Source organism: Macaca thibetana, chromosome 16, assembly GCF_024542745.1.
Source record: "Macaca thibetana thibetana isolate TM-01 chromosome 16, ASM2454274v1, whole genome shotgun sequence".
NCBI classification, from domain to species: Eukaryota; Metazoa; Chordata; class Mammalia; order Primates; family Cercopithecidae; genus Macaca; species Macaca thibetana.
The window spans coordinates 25,384,211-25,404,526 of NC_065593.1; the positions used below are offsets into that span (position 1 = coordinate 25,384,211).

The window sequence follows — 20,316 nt, forward strand, 5'->3', positions numbered from 1 at the left end:
TACTGGGGAATGGTGTTCGGAAACCATCACGTGGATGCTCAATGTGTTCATTGCTGTTGACATGTCATTGCTTCGAGGCTGTCTCAGTGAAAGATTTTTTTCTTAAATTCCTGAAATAAACTCTACTTGATTATGATATATTTATTATCTTTTTAAATACGTCACTGGTTTTATTTTGTTGAGAATTTCTGCATTTTCTTGTGAGGCATATTGTAATTTTCTATTCTTGAGATGTTTTTGTCTGATTTTAATATAAAGGTAATATTGGCCACATCAAAGGAGTTGGGAATTATCCCCTTTTCTACTTTCTGAAAGCATTTATACAGGCTTTTGTTACTTCTTCCTTAAATGTTTGATGGAATTTACCTGGAATTTTCATCCTGGAATTTTCTTTGTGACACGATTTTAAAATTACAAATACAGTTTATTTTGTGGCTATACGACTATGGCTCTGCTTGGATTTATCTCTAGACTGAGTGGGTTACTGTGATTGGCCCTGCACAAGGCACAAATCCACCCTGTGGCCCGGGAACTTAGAAAGTCTTTTATTAGAAGAAGAGAATGTGGCATATTCAGGGCTCCAGAGAAGTTATCAGCCAACAGGCCTCTTCAGCTTAGGTTTATTATGCTTTCATCTATACACCAAACCATAGACATGGAAATAGTCCTGGCAGAGTGGCTCACACCTGTAATCCCAGCACTCTGGGAGGCCAAGGTGGGCAGATCACGAGGTCAGGAGTTCGAGACCAGCCTGGCCAACATATTTTCTGAAACCCCGTCTCTACCAAAAATACAAAAAATTAGCCGGTGTGGTGGCGGGCACCTGTAATCTCAGCTACTCAGGAGGCTGAGGCAGGAGAATCCCGTGAACCCGGGAGGAGGAGGTTGCAGTAGGCCTAGATCGTGCCGCTGCACCCCAGGCAACAGGGTGAGACTTGGACTCACAAACAAACAAAAAAGAAATGGTATTTAAGCACAATCTTTTTTTCTATTATTTACAGAAGTGAGTTTTTACTTTCCATTCCGCCCTGTCTCCCCACCAGTTCATTATTAACCCTATGGGCCAGTGGAGCCAGTAGTGATGAACCCACTACCTGAATCTCCAGTGTCATCCCTTTCTTCCCACTCCTTCCATATCACCCTCTCCCTTCATACACCAGGAAACAGCCACACTGGCCTCCATTCATTTCCTTTCATGAAGATATCCAGCCCTTTCCCTTATCTTTGTATTTCTACTTTATCTGCTTAGAATCCTCTTCTCTTAGTTCCTTCGACTTCTTTACGGCCTGAGCTCGCTTCTTAACTCCACACAGAGGACTCTTCAGTCTTACGATTTTTATTTAACAAACTACCTTTTGTGTTTCCTTTGTAGCATTTATGGCACTCTGTAATAATTTGCTCTTCTTGTTTTTTTATTATCTGACCCTCTTTGAATGTAAGCTTCATGAGGGCAGGAAGTTGTTAGTCTAGTTATGGATGGTATTGGGTCCCAGTTCCTGTTGAATCATAGACATTTAATATGTATGTATTATATGAATAAATGGATCTATACAAAAGGTTTTAATTTCGATTTCATATGTATATATGAATATACATCTGTGTCCCGATGTGTTGATAACCTGTTTTATTTATTCACTTTCTCCCCAAGTATTTATTTTTATTTATTTATTTATTTATTTATTTATTTTTGAGTTGGATTCTCACTCTGTCACCCAGGCTGGAGTGCAGTGCATGATCTCGGCTCGTTGCAACCTCCACCTCCTGGTTCAAGTGATTCTCCTGCCTCAGCCTCCCTAGTAGCTGAGATTACAGGCCCACGTCACCACACCAGGTTAATTGTTGTGTTTTAAGTGGAGACGGGGTTTCACCATGCTGGCCAGGCTGGCCTCCAACTCCTGACATATTGATTGAATTCATTCATACTGTGTACAAGGTATTGGTCCAGCTATTAAATGTATGTATGAAATCTGATTTTGATGACTAAAGGGGATATTAATGTAACCAATTATTTTGTGCTTTGCAAAATAAATTCCCCATAAAATTCCTTTTAATCAAATTATTATACTGTATGTAATCAAAGTCTTTGGCAAGCATCTCTTATTACAGATGAGGAAACAAGATTCAGAGAGGATAGAGGCAGGCCAAGGTCTCATAACTATTTAGAAGTAGGTGGCGGGCGCCTGTAGTCCCAGCTACTCGGGAGGCTAAGGCAGGAGAATGGTGTGAACCCGGGAGGCGGAGCTTGCAGTGAGCCAAGATTGCCACCACTGTACTCCAGCCTGGGCAACAGAGTGAGACTCCATCTCAAAAAAAAAAAAAAAAAAAAAAAAAAGAGCTCTCACTAATTGCGTATTTCCTAACCGATTCCCACACGTGTGCCACATCACACTGCCTTCTCTGTGATTTTCTCCTTTAAATGTTGTCATTGTATTTTTCTTTCATTGAATTTGTATTTCATTGTATTTGTATTTTATTTTCATTGCATATAACCACCATGGCATAATGTTACTGAGAACTGAAAGACCAGTTACACTGTGTGTCTTTTTTTTTTTTTAAATGTTTAAAATGATACAATAATCTGTATACGTTGGCATGTCCTTGTGGTCCCAGCTACTCAGGAGGCAGAGGTGGGAATATTTTTTGAGCCCAGGAGTTGAAGGCTGCAGTGAGCTATGACCATGCCACTGTACTCCAGCCTGGATGACAGAAAGTGACCCTGTCTCTAAAAAAATAAAAATAAAAATAAGGCCGGGCACGGTGGCTCATGCCTGTAATCCCAACACTTTGGTAGGCCGAGGTGGGTGGATCTTTTGAGACTGGGAGTTCGAGACCAGCCTGGCCAACATGGTGAAACCCCATCTCTACTAAAAAATACAGAAATTGGCCAGGTGCTGTGATTCATGCCTATAATCTCAGCACTTTGGGAGGCCAAGGTGGGTGGATCACCTGAGGTCAGGAGTTTGAGACCAGCCTGACCAACTTGGAGAGACTCCGTCTCTACTAAAAATACAAAATTAGCCGGCAAGATGATGCATGCCTGTAATCCCAGTTACTCAGGGGGGGCTGAGGCAGGAGAATCACTTGAAACTGGGAGGCAGAGGTTGCAGTGAGCTGAGATCGCGCCATTGCACTCTAGCCTGGGCAACAAGAGCGAAACTCAGTCTCAAAAAAAAAAGAAAATTAGGTGAACATGGTGGCACGTACCTGTAATTTCAGCTACTCGAGAGACAGAAGTAGGACAATCGCTTGAACCCAGGAGTGGGAGGTTGCAGTGAGCTGAGATCATGCCACCGCACTTCAGCCTGGGCGACAGAGCGAGACACTGTCTGATAAAAAGTGAATAAATAAAAGTATAAATATAAAATAAAATATGATAATAGGCTGGGCGCAGTGGCTCACGCCTGTAATCCCAGCACTTTGGGAGGCCGAGGTGGGCAGATCACCTGAGGACAGGAATTTGAGACCAGCCTGGCCAATCTGGTAAAACCTCATCTCTACTGGAAAAAAAAAAAAAAAATACAAAAATTAGCCAGGCACTATGCTCAGTGCCTGTAATCCCAGCTACTAGCTACTAGGGAACCTAAGGCAGGAGAATTGCTGGAACCCAGGAGGCAGACATTGCAGTGAGCCAAGACAGCACCACTGCACTCCAGTCTGGGCGACAGAGCAAGACTTCATCTAAAAAAAAAAAAAAAAAAAAAAAAAAAAAATCAGATTATAACAACTGTGAATGGAGTAATTTGTAGACTCTTGCAATTCAAGAATTTGATGTTAGCTTTCTCAACTGTTTATGAACCCTAAAGGTTCATGATGCACAGTTCTGTTGAGATGGAAACCTGAACGCTGTGTGCAGTGGAGGTGGTGTTGAGGACGTCGCTTGGCAGATGAGAAAACCTCACCCATCTGACAGCAGCATTTACACCTTCAACTTCACTTTTACCTTCATATTTGCTGCTTATTGTTATTTACATGGTAACTAGCATGAACGATTTATATATGCACATACGTATTCTTTGTCTCTTGTGAAATATTACACCAAAGAGAAAACACCATTGTGAAGTTAGTGATGGTAAAGTAGCCCCAGACACAGTGCTCTTCAGTGGAAACATGGGAAGTTTATGGAGGAAGCTCTGTGTCATAGTGATAGCCGTAAACTTTGGAATATGCAAAGATCTTGGCGTATACCACTCACCTATACCAGGGGTTGTTTGTACAGTAGAGAATTGCATTTTGAGCTTATGAGAACTGGTAGCATTGGATTATTGCACTTTATAGCTATCACTGCATTCATGGGGTATTTTAAGATTTCATGTCAAAGCTCCATTTGTCTCAGATGGTGCAATTGTCTGCCATATTGAAATAGGTGGGAAAGCAAATTAATATTACCCTGAAACAAGACTTTGTTTATTTTATTTATTTTATTTATTTTTTTTGAGAAGGAGTCTCACTCTGTTGCCCGGGCTGGAGTGCAGTGGCGCCATTTCGGCTCACTGCAACCTCCACCTCTCAGGTTTAAGTCGATTCTCCTGCCTCAGCCTCCTGAGTAGCTGCGATTACAGGTGCGTGCCACCACACCCAGTTGATTTTTGTGTTTTTCGTACAGACTGTGTTTCACCATGTTGGCCAGGCTGGTCTTGAACTCCTGACCTCAGGTGATCCACTTACCTTGGCTTCCCAAAATGGTGGGATTACAGGCGTGAGCCACAGCACCTGGCCAATTTTTTTTTTTTTTTTTTTTTTTTTTTAGTATACTTTAAGTTCTGGGATACATGTGCAGAATGTGCAGGGTTGTTACATGGGTATACATGTGCCATAGTGGTTTGCTGCACCTAGCAACTCATCATTTAGGTTTTAAGACCCCGCACGCATTAGGTATTTGTCCTAATGCTCTCCCTCCCCTTGCCCCCAACCCCCTGACAGGCCCCAGTGTGTGACGTTCCCCTCCCTGTGTCCATGTGGTCTCATTGTTCAACTCCCACTTATGAGTGAGAACATGCAGTGTTTGGTTTTCTGTTCCTGTGTTGGTTTGCTGAGAATGATGGTTTCCAGCTTCATCCATGTCCCTGAAAAGAATATGAAGTCATTCTTTTTTATGGCTGCATAGTATTCCATGGTGTATATGTGCCACATTTTCTTTATTCGGTCTATCATTGATGAGCATTTGAGTTGGTTCCAAATCTTTGCTATTGTAAACAGTGCTGCAATATAAACATATGTGTGCATGTGTCTTTATAGTAGAATGATTTGTAATCCTGTGGATATATGCCCAGTAATGGTATTGCTTGGTCAAATGGTATTTCTGATTTTAGATCCTTGAGGAACCGTCACACTGTCTTCCACAATGGTTGAACTAATTTACACTCCCACCAACAGTGTAAACGTGTTCCTGTTTCTCCACATCCTTTCCAGTACCTGTTGTTCCCTGACTTTTCAATGATCTTCATTCTAACTGGCATGAGATGGTATCTCATTGTGGTTTTGATTTGCATTTCTCTAATAACCAGTGATGATGACCTTTTATTCATGTTTGTTGGCTGCATAAATGTCTTCTTTTAAGAAGTGTCTGTTCATATCCTTCACCCACTTTTTGATGTTTTTTTTTTTTTTTTCTTGTAGATTTGTTTAAGTTCCTTGTAGATTCTGGATATTAGACCTTTGTCAGATGGATAGATTGCAAACATTTTCTCCCATTCTGTAGGTTGCCTGTTCACTCTGATGATAGTTTTTTGCTGTGCAGAAGCCCTTTAGTTTAAGTGTTTATTTTAATATTTGTGTAATAATGTCCAGTTTTATCAAGCAGAATGATCTACATAGGAGCTTTTACGCAGAACTCATTGTTCTTCACTTAGAGCTTGTTAGTCCCATAGTAAAGTCAAATCCATCTTCAGTTGCTACCTGCCTTTGTTACACAGTTAAACTTGAGTTGGAGATGCTCTGCCTTAGGGAGGAATTTTCACTCCCCAGATGTGTTTGTGTAATATAATGTATTTTCCCCCTTTCCCCTGTGGAAACTTTGTGGACAGATTATTTCAGTGTTAACCCTGATGGATATTTTAGTAATGGAACAAGTGTCTGTCACTCCTTTACTCATTTATTTATCAAACACTTAATGGGTGTCTTCTGGGTGCCAGACACTGCGCTAGACTCTGGGGAGTCAAAGGTGAATCACACTTGGTCTCTACCCCCCGGGAATTCATTCTGGTGAGAGAAATTGTAAACAAATAATTACGATCCTATGGGATATTTTTTACAGTATGAAATGAGATAATGTGTGTGAAAAACTTTGTAAGCTTTACACATTTAAGATTTTTTTCTCCAGTGCATAGCATGATGCCTGACATATTTTAATTGCTCTTTATACCCTTGAATGAACTGGTGAAGGGCCAAGAGTTATGAGAGTATAATACTAGAGTGGAGACGGATTCGTTCCGCCTGATGGACAGGTGGGATGCGGAGGCTTCTAAGAATATCACTTTTGAACCGGACTTGGAAATATAAGTTGTTTAAGAATCGAGAAAGGAGCATCTGAGGGAGCAGCTATGAGTCATTAAAGTGCCTTGATTTAGATGAACCACATATCTACAGGCTTACACAGTTTACAAGACGCTTTTGTTTACTGTATCTCTTTTGAGCCTTATGACAGGTGCATGAGGTGAGTTCATACAACCAAGAGAAGCCTTGACCAGAATCTGGGTTCTAGGGTGTAAGAGACAGCATCTGGTCGGTTTATTCTTTACAGTTTCATGGATGTTATGATTGCTAATATTATTGTATTTCTATTATTATATTTGTGAAAGCATGGTTTTCTGAGTTACAAGTATGTGAAAGACAAATGTATACATGTAATGAAACGTACAGTTCTATTTTTATTTCTCTAAAGAAGGTTAGCTTGTATTAATACATGAGGAGTTTTTTCCAGAGGTTTCAGAAACAAGTTAGAAAATGCTTCCATAATATTTCATAGATTCTTTATGATTCAAGCAGCTTATCAGGATTTCAGTCTGTTTAAACTATTTATCTAATGAACAGTGAGTAGAAACTCTGAGCTCTACATTCTCTTGTAAGCTTTCGTTTTCTGTTACAGTTGAACAAATTTGTTGACATTTTTATTTTTTACACCAAAATGTTTGGTTAAAATACTTTGGGGAGAAAAAATACAAGAACTTTGTTCTCATTTATAGATGACTTCCTATTTTGTATATGTTGTCTCCTGTATGTATTAAGACAGTGAAGTATTGGTGAAAGAAATAGGTAAATAGATCAATGGAACAGAATAGGCACCCCAGAAATAGACCCATACAAATAGAGTCAGCTGATTTTGGCAGAGGAGCAAAGGCAATTTAATGGAGAAAACATTGTCTTTTCAACAAATAGTGCTGGAACAACTAGACAACCACAGGTGGAATAATGAATATAGACTCTGATCTTACACCTTTCCCAATAATTAACTCAAAACAGGTCATCGACTTAAATGAAAAACACAAAACTAGAAAATTTCTAGAAGTTTAATAACATAGGGGAAAATCTAGGTGACCTTGGGATTGGCAATGAGTTTTTAGACGCAACACAAAAACACCATTTACAAAAGAGAAAATGAGTAAGATGGACTTCATTAAAGTGAAACATGTCTGCTGTGCCAGTGACACTGTTAAGAATGAAAAGACAGGTGGGCGTTGTGGCTCATGCCTTTAATCCCAGCACTTTTGGAGGCTGAGGCAAGCAGATCATGAGGTCAGGAGTTCGAGACCAGCCTGGCCAACATGGTGAAACCTCATCTCTACTAAAAATACGAAAATTGTCTGGGCATGGTGGTGGGCACCTGTCATCCCAGCTACTCGGGAGGCTGAGGCAGGAGAATCATTTGAACCTGAGAGGCTGAAGTTGGTTCATGGGATTTAAGTAAAGAAGTTATCTCTATAATACGAAAGTGCAAGGTTGGCTGGGCGGTGGCTCACGTCTGTAATCCCAGGACTTTGGGAGGCTGAGGCAGGGAGATCACAAGGTCAGGAGTTCAAGACCAGCCTGGCCAACATGGTGAAACCCCGTCTCTACTAAAAATACAAAAATTAGGCCAGGCATGGTGGCTCATACCTGTAATCCCAGCACTTTGGGAGGCCGAGGCAGGTGGATCACCTGAGGTCAGGAGTTCAAGACCAGCCTGGTCAACATGGTGAAACCCCATCTCTACTAAAAATACAAAAGTTAGCTGGGCTCAGTGGCGTGTGCCTGTAATCCCAGCTACTCGGGAGGCTGAGGCAGGAGAGTTGCTTGAGCCCGGGAGGCAGAGGTTGCAGTGAGCTGAGACTGCACCACTGTACTCTAGCCTGGGCGACACAGCGAGACTCCATCTCAAAAAAAAAAAAAAAAAAAAAAAAGTACAAAGTTGAAGCAGCAAGTGCTGATGTAGAAACCATAGCAAGTTTTTCAGAAAATCTAGCTAAGATCATTGATAAAGGCGGCTCCACTAAGCAACAGATGTTCAATGTAGAAGAAACAGCCTTTTGGTGGAAGAAGATGCCATTTAGGACTTTCCTCCTAGAGAGGAGAAGTCAGTGCCTGGCTTCAAAGCTTCAAAGGACAGCTGACTCTCTTCTTAGAGGCCAGTATAGCTGGTGACTTTAAATTGAAGCCATTGTTTGTTCACCATCCCAGAAATGGTAGAGCCCTTAAGAATTATGTTCCATCTACTCTGCCTGTGCTCTGTAAATTTAATAACAAAGCCTGGAAGACATCTGGTTACAGCATGATTTGCTGAATATTTTAAGCCCACTGTGGAGACCTACTGCTCAGAAAAAAGAATTCTTTAAAAATACTATTTCTTTTTGACAACGCACCTGGCTCCTCAAGATCTCTGGTGGAGATGCACAAGGAGAGGAATACTGTTTTCACGCCGCCAACACAACATGCATTCCGAAGCCCGTGGTTCGAGGAGTGATTTTGACTTTCAAGTCTTCTTAGTTAAGACATACATTTTGTGAGGCTAAAGCTGCCATAGATAGTGATTCTTCTGATGGATCTGTGCAAAGTAAATGGAAAGCGTTGTGGAAAGGAGTCACCGTTCTAGATGCCATTAAGGACATTCATGAGGAGGTCAGAATAGCAACATTAACAGGAGTTTGGAAGAAATTGATTCCAACCACCCTGGATGACTTTGAGGGGCTCAAGCCTTCAGCGGAGAAAGCAACCACAGATGTGGCAGAACTCGCAAGAGAACTAGAATGAGAAGTGGAGCCTGAAGATGTGACCAAATTGCAACAATCTCATGATAAAACGTGAACAGGTGAGGAGCTGATTTTAACAGATAAGCAAAGAAAGTGGTTTCTTGAGATGGTTTCTACTGGTGAGGATGTTGTAAACATTGTTGAAATGACAACAAAGGATTCAGAAGCGTGTAGATATTTAGTTGATAAAGCAGCAAAGGGGTTTGAGAGGATTGACCCCAATTTTGAAAGAAGCTCTACTGGGGGCAAAATGCTACGAAACGGCATCACATGGCACAGAGAAATCTCCTCTCTTGGCCCCAGTTGTCTCTAAGTGAAGAGAATTTTAGAATCAATCTCATAGAAGTGTTGGGAGGATGAAGTTAAAACAAGTAAGACATTTAGGAGAGGACGTGGCTCATAACAAGCTCTCCATGAATATTAGCTATCTTTATTCTTAACAAAATTACCAAATTAATAGATTGTCTGCTCTGCTCATTTGCACTAAATTTAGTGGTTTATTTCATTTATTTTATCTTCATTAAGGCAGTTGGTACAAAATTAGTTTGTTGATCTGGGCAATAGAAATCTTTTTTTTTTTTTTTTTTTTTTTTTTTGAGATGGAGTGTCTCTCCGTTGCCCAGGCTAGAGTGCAGCGGCACCATCTCACCTTACTGCAACCTCCATTTCCAGGTTCAAGCGATTCTCCTGCCTTAGCCTCCTGAGTAGCTGGGACTACAGGCACCCACCACCATGCCCGGCTAATTTTTCTATTTTTAGTAGAGACGGGGTTTCACCATGTTGGCCAGGATGGTCTTGATCACTTGACCTCAGGTGATCCACCTGCCTCGGCCTCCCAAAGTGCTGGGATTACAGGCGTGAGCCACCACACCGGGCCAATGGGCATGTTTTTAACAGTTATTCTCCTAGCAAACATCATTTTATATTTTCTGTCTTAGCATAAACAAGTTTCAGTCTTACTGACGTGTGTTAAACTGTTCCCCCATTTATACTTCAGCTGGTTTGCGGTTTTTAATAATGTAGATACAAATGTAAGGAACATTTATATGTATATAACTTTTCACTTTTAAAACGTTGTGATAGGCCAGGCGCAGTGGCTCATACCTATAATCCTAGCACTTTGGGAGACTGAGGCAGGCGCATTGCCTGAGCTAAGGAGTTCAAGACCAGCCTGGGGAACACAGTGAAACCCTGTCTCTACTAAAATATGAAAAGAATTAGCCAGACGTGGTGGCATGCACATGTAGTCCAGCTATTCAGGAGTCTGAGGCAAAATAATTGCTTGAACCTGGGAGGCAGAGGTTGCAGTGTGCCAAGATCGCACCACCACACTTCAGCCTGGGAGACAGAGTGAGGCTCTGTCTCTTAAAAAAAAAAACAAAACTGTGATAAGGTCGGGCATGGTGGCTCGTGCCTATAATCCCAGCACTTTGGGAGGCTGAGGCAGCCGGATCACCTGAGTTCAGGAGTTTGAAACCAGCCTGGCCAACATGGTGAAACTCCATCTCTACTATGAAAAATACAAAAATTGGGGGCCGGAAGCGGTGGCTCACGCCTGTAATCCCAGCACTTTGGGAGGCTGAGACAGGCAGATCACAAGGTCAGGAGATTGAGACCATCCTGGCTAACATAGTGAAACCCCGTCTCTACTAAAAATACAAAAAATTAACCGGGTGTGGTGGCGGGCGCCTGTAGTCCCAGCTACTCGGGAAGCTGAGGCAGGAGAATGGAGTGAACCTGGGAGGCAGAGCTTGCAGTGAGGGGAGATCGCACCCTGCACTCCAACCTGGGTGACAAGCGAGACTCCATCTCAAAAAGAAAAAAAAGAAAAAGAAAAATACAAAAATTAGCCAGGCATGGTGGCAGGTGCCTGTAATCCCAGCTACTCGGGAGGCTGAGGCACCAGAATAGCTTGAACCCGGGAGGCAGAGGTTGCAGTGAGTCAAGATCGTGCCACTGCACTCCAGCCTGGGTGACAGAGCAAGACTCCATCTCAAAAATAAACAAATAAATAAATAAGTAAATAAATAAATAAAATTAGCCGGGTGTAGTGGTGCATGCCTGTGGTCCCAGCTACCTGGGAGGCTGAGGTGGGAGGATCACGTGAACCTGGAGAAGTGGAGGCTGCAGTGAGCTCAGATCATGCCACTGCACTCCAGCCTGAGTGACAGAGTGAGTTCCTGTCTCAAAAAAAACCAAAAAACAAAAACAAAACACAAAACAAACAAACAGAAAAACCCCAAAGACAGCTTCTTCTTGCTTCTGTTGTTACATCTCCTACCTCTGACTCTGATCTTCCTGCCACCTTTTTACAGGATCTTTGTGATTACACTGGGACCACCTGTAAAATTAGGACAATCTCCCCATGCCAAAATTATTAATTTTCTCACATCTGCAAAGGTCCTTCTACAACATATTCACAGTTTCCGGGGATTCGAATGGGGATGTTTCTGGGGGGTGGCCCACTGATAACCAGTGTTACAAGTTTCTTTTAAATCTTTCCAGAGATATTTTATCTATAAATAAATAAATGCAAATCCATAGCCTTCCCCTACCCACTTTTTATACAAATGGCATCATTCCATATTGGTGCTCAGAGTTCCGTCTTCCTCTTTTTCTTTTCTTTTCTTTTTAAGACTACCCAGAACCTATTCTATGGAAATACTCTAATTTATTTCACCTTGTTATTGTTGGAAGACTTTTGAGCTCTTTCCAGTGCTTTGCTTTATAATCTTTTGTATTACAATGCTACAATGAATAACCTTGTTTGTAGGATGATATTTGATTTAAAATCTCATTTTTCAGGCCGGGCATGATGGTTCATGCCTGAAATCCTGGCCCTTTGAGAGGCCAAAACAGAAGGATCACTTGAGGTGTTCAGGACCATCCCTGGCAACACATGGAGAACCCGTCTTTTCAAAAAAACTTAAAAATTAGTGGGGCATGGTGGCATGTACCTATTTGGTCTCAGCTATTCAGGAGGCTGAGGTGGGAGGATCACTTGAGTCCAGGAGGTGGAGGCTGCAATGAACCATGATCATACCCCTCACTGCACTCCAATCCGGAGAACCCATCTCAAAATAAATTAAATTAAATTAAATTAAATGATCTTGTTTTTCAGAATTTGAGGGCACCATTTAAGACATTTTGAAACCTCACAGAACTTTTTTGGGGAATTTGTTGCCTTGGAGATTAACCTGCCCTGTCCCGCCCCCATGATCTGTACTTGCTCTTTCTCCCTCCTGGCTTCCTTAGTTAAGCCTTGTATGTACTTGTGAGCCCACGTCCATCACGCTCTGCCTTCAATTCTAGACGCTGTGGTGTGAATACGCTTGAGTGGAGGCCGCATGCTTCCCAGGAGGGTGTGTATTTCCAGCGTTGACTCTCATGATAGTGTGAAAGGCTCTGGAGAGAATCACAGGCCTCCACAAACAGACAAGGGGAAAAATGTTCCACAGACATGTTTCAGGGCCAACAGGCTTCCCGATCCTAGGTCATGCTGGTCCATACCTGGATCAGGCTGACTCTCCTTCCCCCACACGGCGGGTGTAGACAGGGACAAGAAAGAGAAGTCAGAGACACAGAGAAGCTGTGCTTTGCTTGAGGTCACTAAAGTACTTAATGGCAGAGTTCAGAGCTGACCTGACGGACAACAAAAGACACCCCCTCAAATCCATGGGGAGCAGAGTCTATCTGAGTCAGATCCCAGATTTCCTGGGGCTTTCACGGAGCCAGGTGTGTACACTGAGCGAGGACGGGTTTCCCAGGGTCCTGTGTGGTCACACAACTCAGCAATACAGACCAGAAAGCAGTGGCCAGTAGGCTGAATTTGGCTGGCAGGTGTTTTCTGTTTGGCCTTCACAGTGTTTCTTCTAACTTGTTATTATAGGAAATTCAAACATGCAGAGGGAATTGTACCATCAACAACGCACACCCATCACTCTGCTCCAACAACGATCAACACTGGCCTATCTTGCTTCATCCTACACCCTCCCTCGCTTGCTTCCCTTCCTACCTTCAGATATGTGGAAGCAAATCCAGAGATACCATTCCATTGCAAATATTTCACTGTGTATCTCTATAATATGGGAATTTGGGGAGTTTCATTTGAGACAGGGTCTCCCTTTGTTGCCCAGGCTGGAGTGCAGTGGTGTGACTGTGGCTCACTACAGCCTCGACCTCCCAGGCTCACGTGATCCTCCCACCTCAGCCTTCCAACTAACTGGTTAAAGGTGTTCACCACCACATCTGGCTAATTTTTAAATTTTTTGTAGAGATGGGGGGGTCCCACTATGTTGCCCAGGCTGGCCTCAAACTCCTGGGCTCAAATGATTGTTTTGCCTCGGCCTCCCAGTGTGCTGGGATTATGGATGTGAGCCACTGTGCCTAGCCAGGAACTTTTACTTAATCTGTTTTGACAAAAATTTTCCTCCAAGAAATTAGAAAATGTTACAGAAAAAAAAATCCAGGTTTCTATCTCATCTTAAACATGTGGAGGCTCTGCCAATCCTGGGCCCAGATGGTAATCACTGGTTAGCGCTGAGTAGATGTTGACTTTTCAGGTGAGGGGTGTGACGTCTACTTTGCCACAGTCCCCACCACTCCCTACCTGGCCATCTGACTCATAACACATCCCTGCCTGGCTCCTTTAGGCATTTAATTTGTGTTGGAAATTGACCTAAAGGAGATTTTAGAGAAGACATTAAAAACCTGAAGAATGTGAAAATCAGCCAGGAGATAGAACTGTGCTTTAATGCGGGTTATAGAACCACACTGGATATGAGGCATTTCGGAATAAACTTTGAAAACTGGAAGTACCAGTTTGTGAATTTTGCTCAGAGAAATCAAGGTGGAGGGTGGGTGACAGTGGAGAAGCATCTCCTATGTGCCAATCTCTTCCATCACAGGCCTTTTCTCATGAAATCATCAGTCACATGCAGTAGGAGAAACACCTTCCCATTTTACAGATGAGGAAACTGAGGCAAAGAGAGCTGAAATAGGCTTCCCAAGGCCACTCAGGTCATGAGGCAGCAGAGCTAGGATTCAGACCTGACTCTGAAGCGATGCATCCTCACCATGGTCCATCGCTCCTTTAAAGAGCCCCGGACAGAGAATTTGACAAAGTGGTAGCCCGTGGGGCCTGGGACGGGTGCGGAAACTACGCTTGAGTTTGGGGCTGCTGAGGGCCTGAGGGAAGGAATGGAGAGCCCAGGGGCAGAAGCAGAGGAGGCGGCTGCCCCATGGCTGCAGACAGCACCTGGGAAGAGACTCTGCTGACGGTGGCCAGGAGGGCAAAGGTCACGGTGGCCATCGTTATATGGTGGTGGTGGGGAGAGGGACATGCCTTCTTCTTGTGCCTCTCATGTGACCCTCTCGTGGAACCTGCAGACCCTTGATGGGTCCCTTTGTTCCCTTGGGCCTCCCGAGTCTCCAGCCAGGGCCCTGGGCGCTTTGCTGGGAGCTTGGCATGAGGTCCAGCAGCCCCCATTACTACCTAGTTCCTTACCAGCCCGGGGCGTCTGCCTGCCTCTTCCCTGCCTGGAAGGAAGGCCTTCAGCCTGGTGCGTTCCTGATGCAGCCTCCACCGCCTCTCAGACTCTCACACAAGCTCAGCTCCCTGTCGCGTCTCTCACGGCCAGGCTTCTCCTTATCACAAGCTTAGACTGTCTGAGTAACTAATTGGATTTGTGTCTGCCTCCACACGGGACCCTAAGACCCGTGGGGCTGAGACTTCATCTATGCTGGTCACAGCCCCACCCCATCCCTTCGCATGGTGCTGTCACACCCAGGCCGACCACTGACTAGCGCTGGAGGGGAGCAAACGGGAGGCCGGCCACCTGACTGATGGCCCCACACCTTTTCCCTGCAGGCTGTCCCCTTTTCTGGGACTATGCAAGGGGGTCTCCAGGACACACTTCAGATCACTGTCAATGGGACTGTTCTCAGCTCCAGTGGAAGCAGATGTGTGTGTAATGGATGGAAATGTTTCACTGCAGCCTCATCCCTTAGTAAACCATTGCCTGGGAGCCTGGGTTAGTTCAAACAACAACATCCAAGCTCACGTGCCTGGCTCAGGGGAGGCCCAGTGCGTACCTAACCCATGCCACAGGACAGCACTCTGCAGGCACAACCTGCAGCCAGGGGCGCCATTAACCTGGACTCCGGGATGAATGGGGCCCTGGGAGCTGGCGGTCTAAGGAGGGAGTGGGATGGTCAGAGTTGGAGGATTATGTTCTGAGTTGAACCTTGCACACTGTGACTAAGAGTTAAAAAAATCAAACCTCCTCCATTTCCCATACTGCTCTCATCCACTCTGAAGCTCTCCTTCTGCTGACGTGAAAATACTGAAAATTGACATCCAAAGTAATTTGGTCTCTTTTGATTTCAAGGCCTTTTCTGGAAACTACTAAGTCAATTCAAAATACTAACATTGTATCAGGGCAGTTTCCCACCCCCCCTCCTCCCTCCCAAGGTGGGCTGACTGGGAACAGAGACGAGCTCACATGGCTTCTCAGGGGCTAGGAGGGCTCTAGACCCTCACACAGGCCTGGCTGACCCCTGCCAAGGAACCCCGACCACGTGGCACACAGCTCTCTCCTGGCTTGGTGGGAGACCACGGGTGGCTGCCTGCTGAAGTCTGCGGGGCCCACAGAAGAGCCTCTGGTCTCATGGCTCTCTCTCGGAAGCCTTTCTGCCTCAGTCCCAGGGGACCTCTCCTTAAGACCTTCTGGGCCTCGCAGATCCCAGTTCAACCTCAGCTCAGCCACCTAGATTCTTGGTGACCTCCTCTGCCATTGCCATGCTGCTGTGGGACTTCTCTGAGAGCCTGCAGTGCCCCCAGGAGATGCCAAGGGCAGGGAGGCCCCGATCCCCGTGAACCCTGCAACGAGGGGAATCAGGACCAAGCCTCTCATCTTCCACCCCTTCCTCTCTCCCTGTCCCTCTGCCTCCCCCACCTCCCAGCACCAGGAGGGCTTCCCACTCCCATCCTGTGGAACAGACAGATCCTACCTCAGAGGGCGCTCTCCTCTCAGGAGCTTTCTGCCTCTCCCTTCCTTGGGGCAGGAATTTCCAAAGGACTACAGGGGTGAAGCTGAAGGACTCCAAAGGAAAAAATACAAGCAGAGATATTTCTAATGCAATCTTCTCCATTTATTCATTTAATTAATTAATTGTTTTCTTTTGAGACAGGGACTCTTTTCTTTCACCCAGGCTGGAGTGCAGTGGTACGATCATAGCTCACTGCAGCCTCGAATTCCTGGGCTCAAGAGATCCTCGCATCTCGGCCCCCCAAGCAGCTGGGACTATAGGCATGCATCATGATGCCTAGCTAATTTTATATATATATGTGTGTGTATATATATGTGTGTGTGTATATATATGTGTGTGTGTATATATGTGTATATATATGTGTGTGTATATATGTGTGTGTGTATATATGTGTGTGTGCATATATGCATATATATGTGTGTGTGTGTGTGTGTATATATATGTATAAAGTAGAGATGAGATCTCGCTTTGTTGCTCAGGCTGGTCTTCCACTCCTGGGCTCAAGTGATCTGCCTGCCTCAGCCTCCCAAAGTGTGGTGATTACAGGCGTGAGCCACTGCGCCCGGACCCAATTTCACATGCTCTTTACATTTGTTCTCTTCTTTCCCACTTAGTCAGGCAAGTGCTGGCCTCCAACAAGTGTCCACTGGCATGGAAGGCTGTCTCTTCTAGGTGTGCTTAGCAACTTCCATCTTTGGTACCAATTGGTAATCACTTTCCAAGACCTATGCTTCTTGTTTGCTCATTCCAGCACTTTTCCTTAACCATTTTCTACTTATTTTTAGAAAATCATGCTGTAAAGGCAAAATGCAATTAATTGCACAAAAACACATTGGATTCAAATTAGAGAAACAAAAAGGATGCCAACCAAGCAGTGTCTGCCAGGCAGGTTCTATGCAAGATCCCAGACAAACGCAGGGCAGAGGCGCCGAGGCCCTCCTCGGCCATGCCACAGAAGACTATTTGCTTTCCCTGGGCCTAGGTTTGCTGTGGACTTTCAGACCGGCTTCAGTGGAAACAACCTTGCCTTCCACTTCAACCCTCGGTTTGAAGACGGAGGGTACGTGGTGTGCAACACGAGGCAGAAAAGAAGATGGGGGCCCAAGGAGAGGAAGATGCACATGCCCTCCAGAAGGGGATGCCCTTTGACCTCTGCTTCCTGGTGCAGAGCTCGGATTTCAAGGTGAGCAGGAATCCACTCCCCACCTTTCACCCACAGGACTCCCAGCCCTATCAGGTGAATGTGGATGGCCTTTAAGTAATCACTGTAATTGACATTCAGCCAGAGTGACACCACTATACAGATAACAAGACCATTTCCTTGTAAGTTGTTACCCATGGCTGCGTAGTCTCCTGCACCTTCACCTGAATCTACAGGTGCGCCTGCTGCTTCTTTTACTCTGAAAATAAGACCTAGAGGAGTCATCACGTTGCTGTTTGGTGTTGTGTGTCTTTGAATTCCAAGCTCATTCTATTCCTCTGCTGTCACCATTCCTCCTCTCCAGGTCCCTGGTAACATTTATTTTTCAGCGACATTGTTCCAGTCTTTATATAGAGTCTATTAAGGGTATAGTTTTGTAAGCACATTGCAAATTACCTTTGCAAGCAGAGTAGGTCTCTGGGCTTGAGAAGCTGGTGGGTCAGTCAGTCTGAGTATGCTTATCTGAGATAAGGATGTTCCCATCCACTCAGTATGCAACCCGAGGTCACCTCTCCTCTGCTCCCCATGAGTATTTTATGCATATTTAAGTAATACCCCTGCAGTCATAAAAAGGCATGAGATCATGTCCTTTGCAGAAACATGGATGGAACTGGAAGCCATTATCCTCAACAAACTAATGCAGGAGCAGAAAACCAAATACCACATGTTCTCACTTATAAGTAGGAGCTGAATGATGAGAACACACGGACACAAGGGGAGAAACAACACACACCGGGGCCTGGTGGTGGAGGGAGAGCATCAGGAAGATTAGCTAACAGGTACTGGGCTTGATACCAAGATGACGAGTTGATCTGTGCAGCGAACCACAGTGGCACACGTTTACCTAGTTAACAAACCTGCACATTCTGTACAGGTACCCTGAAACTTAAAATAAAAGTTGAAGGGGCTGGGCACGGTGGCTCATGCCTATAATCCCAGCACTTTGGGAGGGCCTAGGCGGACGGATCACTTGAGGTCAGGTGATCCGTAAGCCATTTATATATATATATATAAATCCAAACATTGTTTATTACACAGGTGGACCCTGATATTCGTGATGGGCTTTTTGGTAGCACAAGCACCAGGGCCTCCAAACTTTCTGGATTTGCAATGACAGGTGTCAGCCACCAGCAGGGTCCAGTCATACTGGATGAGGACATCTTTAACCTTCTTGGAAGCCATTTCCATGTATTTCTGGTAACAGGCCACCAGGGCTTTGGAGATGGACTGACAGATAGCATAAATCTGGGTCATGTCACGCCCATAATCCCAGCACTTTGGAAGGCTGAGGCGGGTGGATCACAAGGTCAGGAGATCAAGACCATCCTGGCCAACATGGTGAAACCCCGTCTCTACTAAAATACAAAAAATTATGCAGGTATGGTGATGCACGCCTGTAGTCCCAGCTACTCAGGATGCTGAGGCAGGGGAATCGCTTGAACCCGGGAGGCGGAGATTGCAGTGAGCCGAGATCGTGCCACTGCACTCCAGCCTGGGTGACAGAATGAGACTCCATCTCAAAAAAAAAAAAAAAAAAAAAAAAAATCTTGGCCATGTGGCCATCACCCTTCACTAGGATGTGGATGTCCACACCAGCAAATCACTCCTTGCCCAGTAGCAGAACTGGTTCCAGCAGCTTGTACCGCAGCGTGCGCGGTTCCATCATCTCTAGGGGCTGCCTATTCACTTCGATGAGGCCATTGACACATTTGCAGCCCGCCATGGCTGTGGCCATCCTCTTCCATCCAAAGACCTGCACGGACTGCAGCAGGCCCTTGGACTGCATGGCTATGGGCGTAGATAAGAGATCCTCAGCATGCAGCACCACAACTGGAAAAGCCGGTGTCATATGTTTTAATGTGCACATTTTATAGAACATCTGGGGAATGCCTTAGAGTTCTTCCCATTTCCTGTATTGAAATATAGCCAAAAGTTACTGGATCCATAACACACAAGGAACCAGCAAGTGATAGATCCCTCTTATTTTTCAGTGGCTTGTCTGATGCAACTACTGAGTTTGGATAATTCCACTACCATTCATCCACTCATTTCACCCTCAACGTTAACACACCAAAAAAAAAAAAAAAAAAAAAAAAAAGAAAAAGAAAAAAAAATCCTAATAATTTTCTTTGTCAAGAAACTTAAATCTCTCAGCTTGTTACCGGGGAAGAAGAAAAAAAGGAAAGAAGGAAGGAAATTTAAAGACTGTGGGTAGTAAATGGCATTTAAACTAGGACCCTCTCAAATATAAAATAATTTTTATTTATTTATTTTTTTTGAGACAGGGTCTTGTATCACCCAGGCTGGAGTGCAGTGGCGCCATCTCAGCTCACTACAACCTCCACCTACCGGGTTCAAGCGATTCTCCTGCCTCAGCCTCCCGAGTAGCTGGGACTACAGGCACATGCCACCATACCTGGCTAATTTTTGTATTTTTAGTAGAGACTGGGATTACAGGCGTGAGCACTTTGGGAGGCCGAGGTGGGCAGATCCCTTAAGGCTAGGAGTTCAAGACCAACCTGGCCAACATAGTGAGGCCCTATCTCTACTAAAAATACAAACATTAGCCGGTCATGGTGGTGTTCACCTGTAATCCCAGCTACTTGGAGGCTGAGGCGTGAGAATCACTTGAGCCCGGAAGGCAGAGGCTTCAATGACCCAAGATCTAGCCTGAGCAACAGAGCAAGACTCTGTCTCAATAAATAAGTAAGTAAATAAGTAAATGAATAAGTACTTATGCTCCTCTTTTAATGGAAATTGAAACAAGGAAAGCCTGTTCTTAGGGGAGCTGTGTTAGGCCATGTGCAGAGATTGTAAACATTCCTCTTCCTGGCAGGATGTAGG

General features: G+C 44.6%; 1 pseudogene; it reads right to left on the bottom strand.

Moving 5' to 3' along the window:
* Positions 1-13,869: 13,869 nt before the first annotated feature.
* LOC126938282 (40S ribosomal protein S16-like) lies at positions 13,870-19,279 on the bottom strand (annotated as a pseudogene).
* Positions 19,280-20,316: the final 1,037 nt, after the last annotated feature.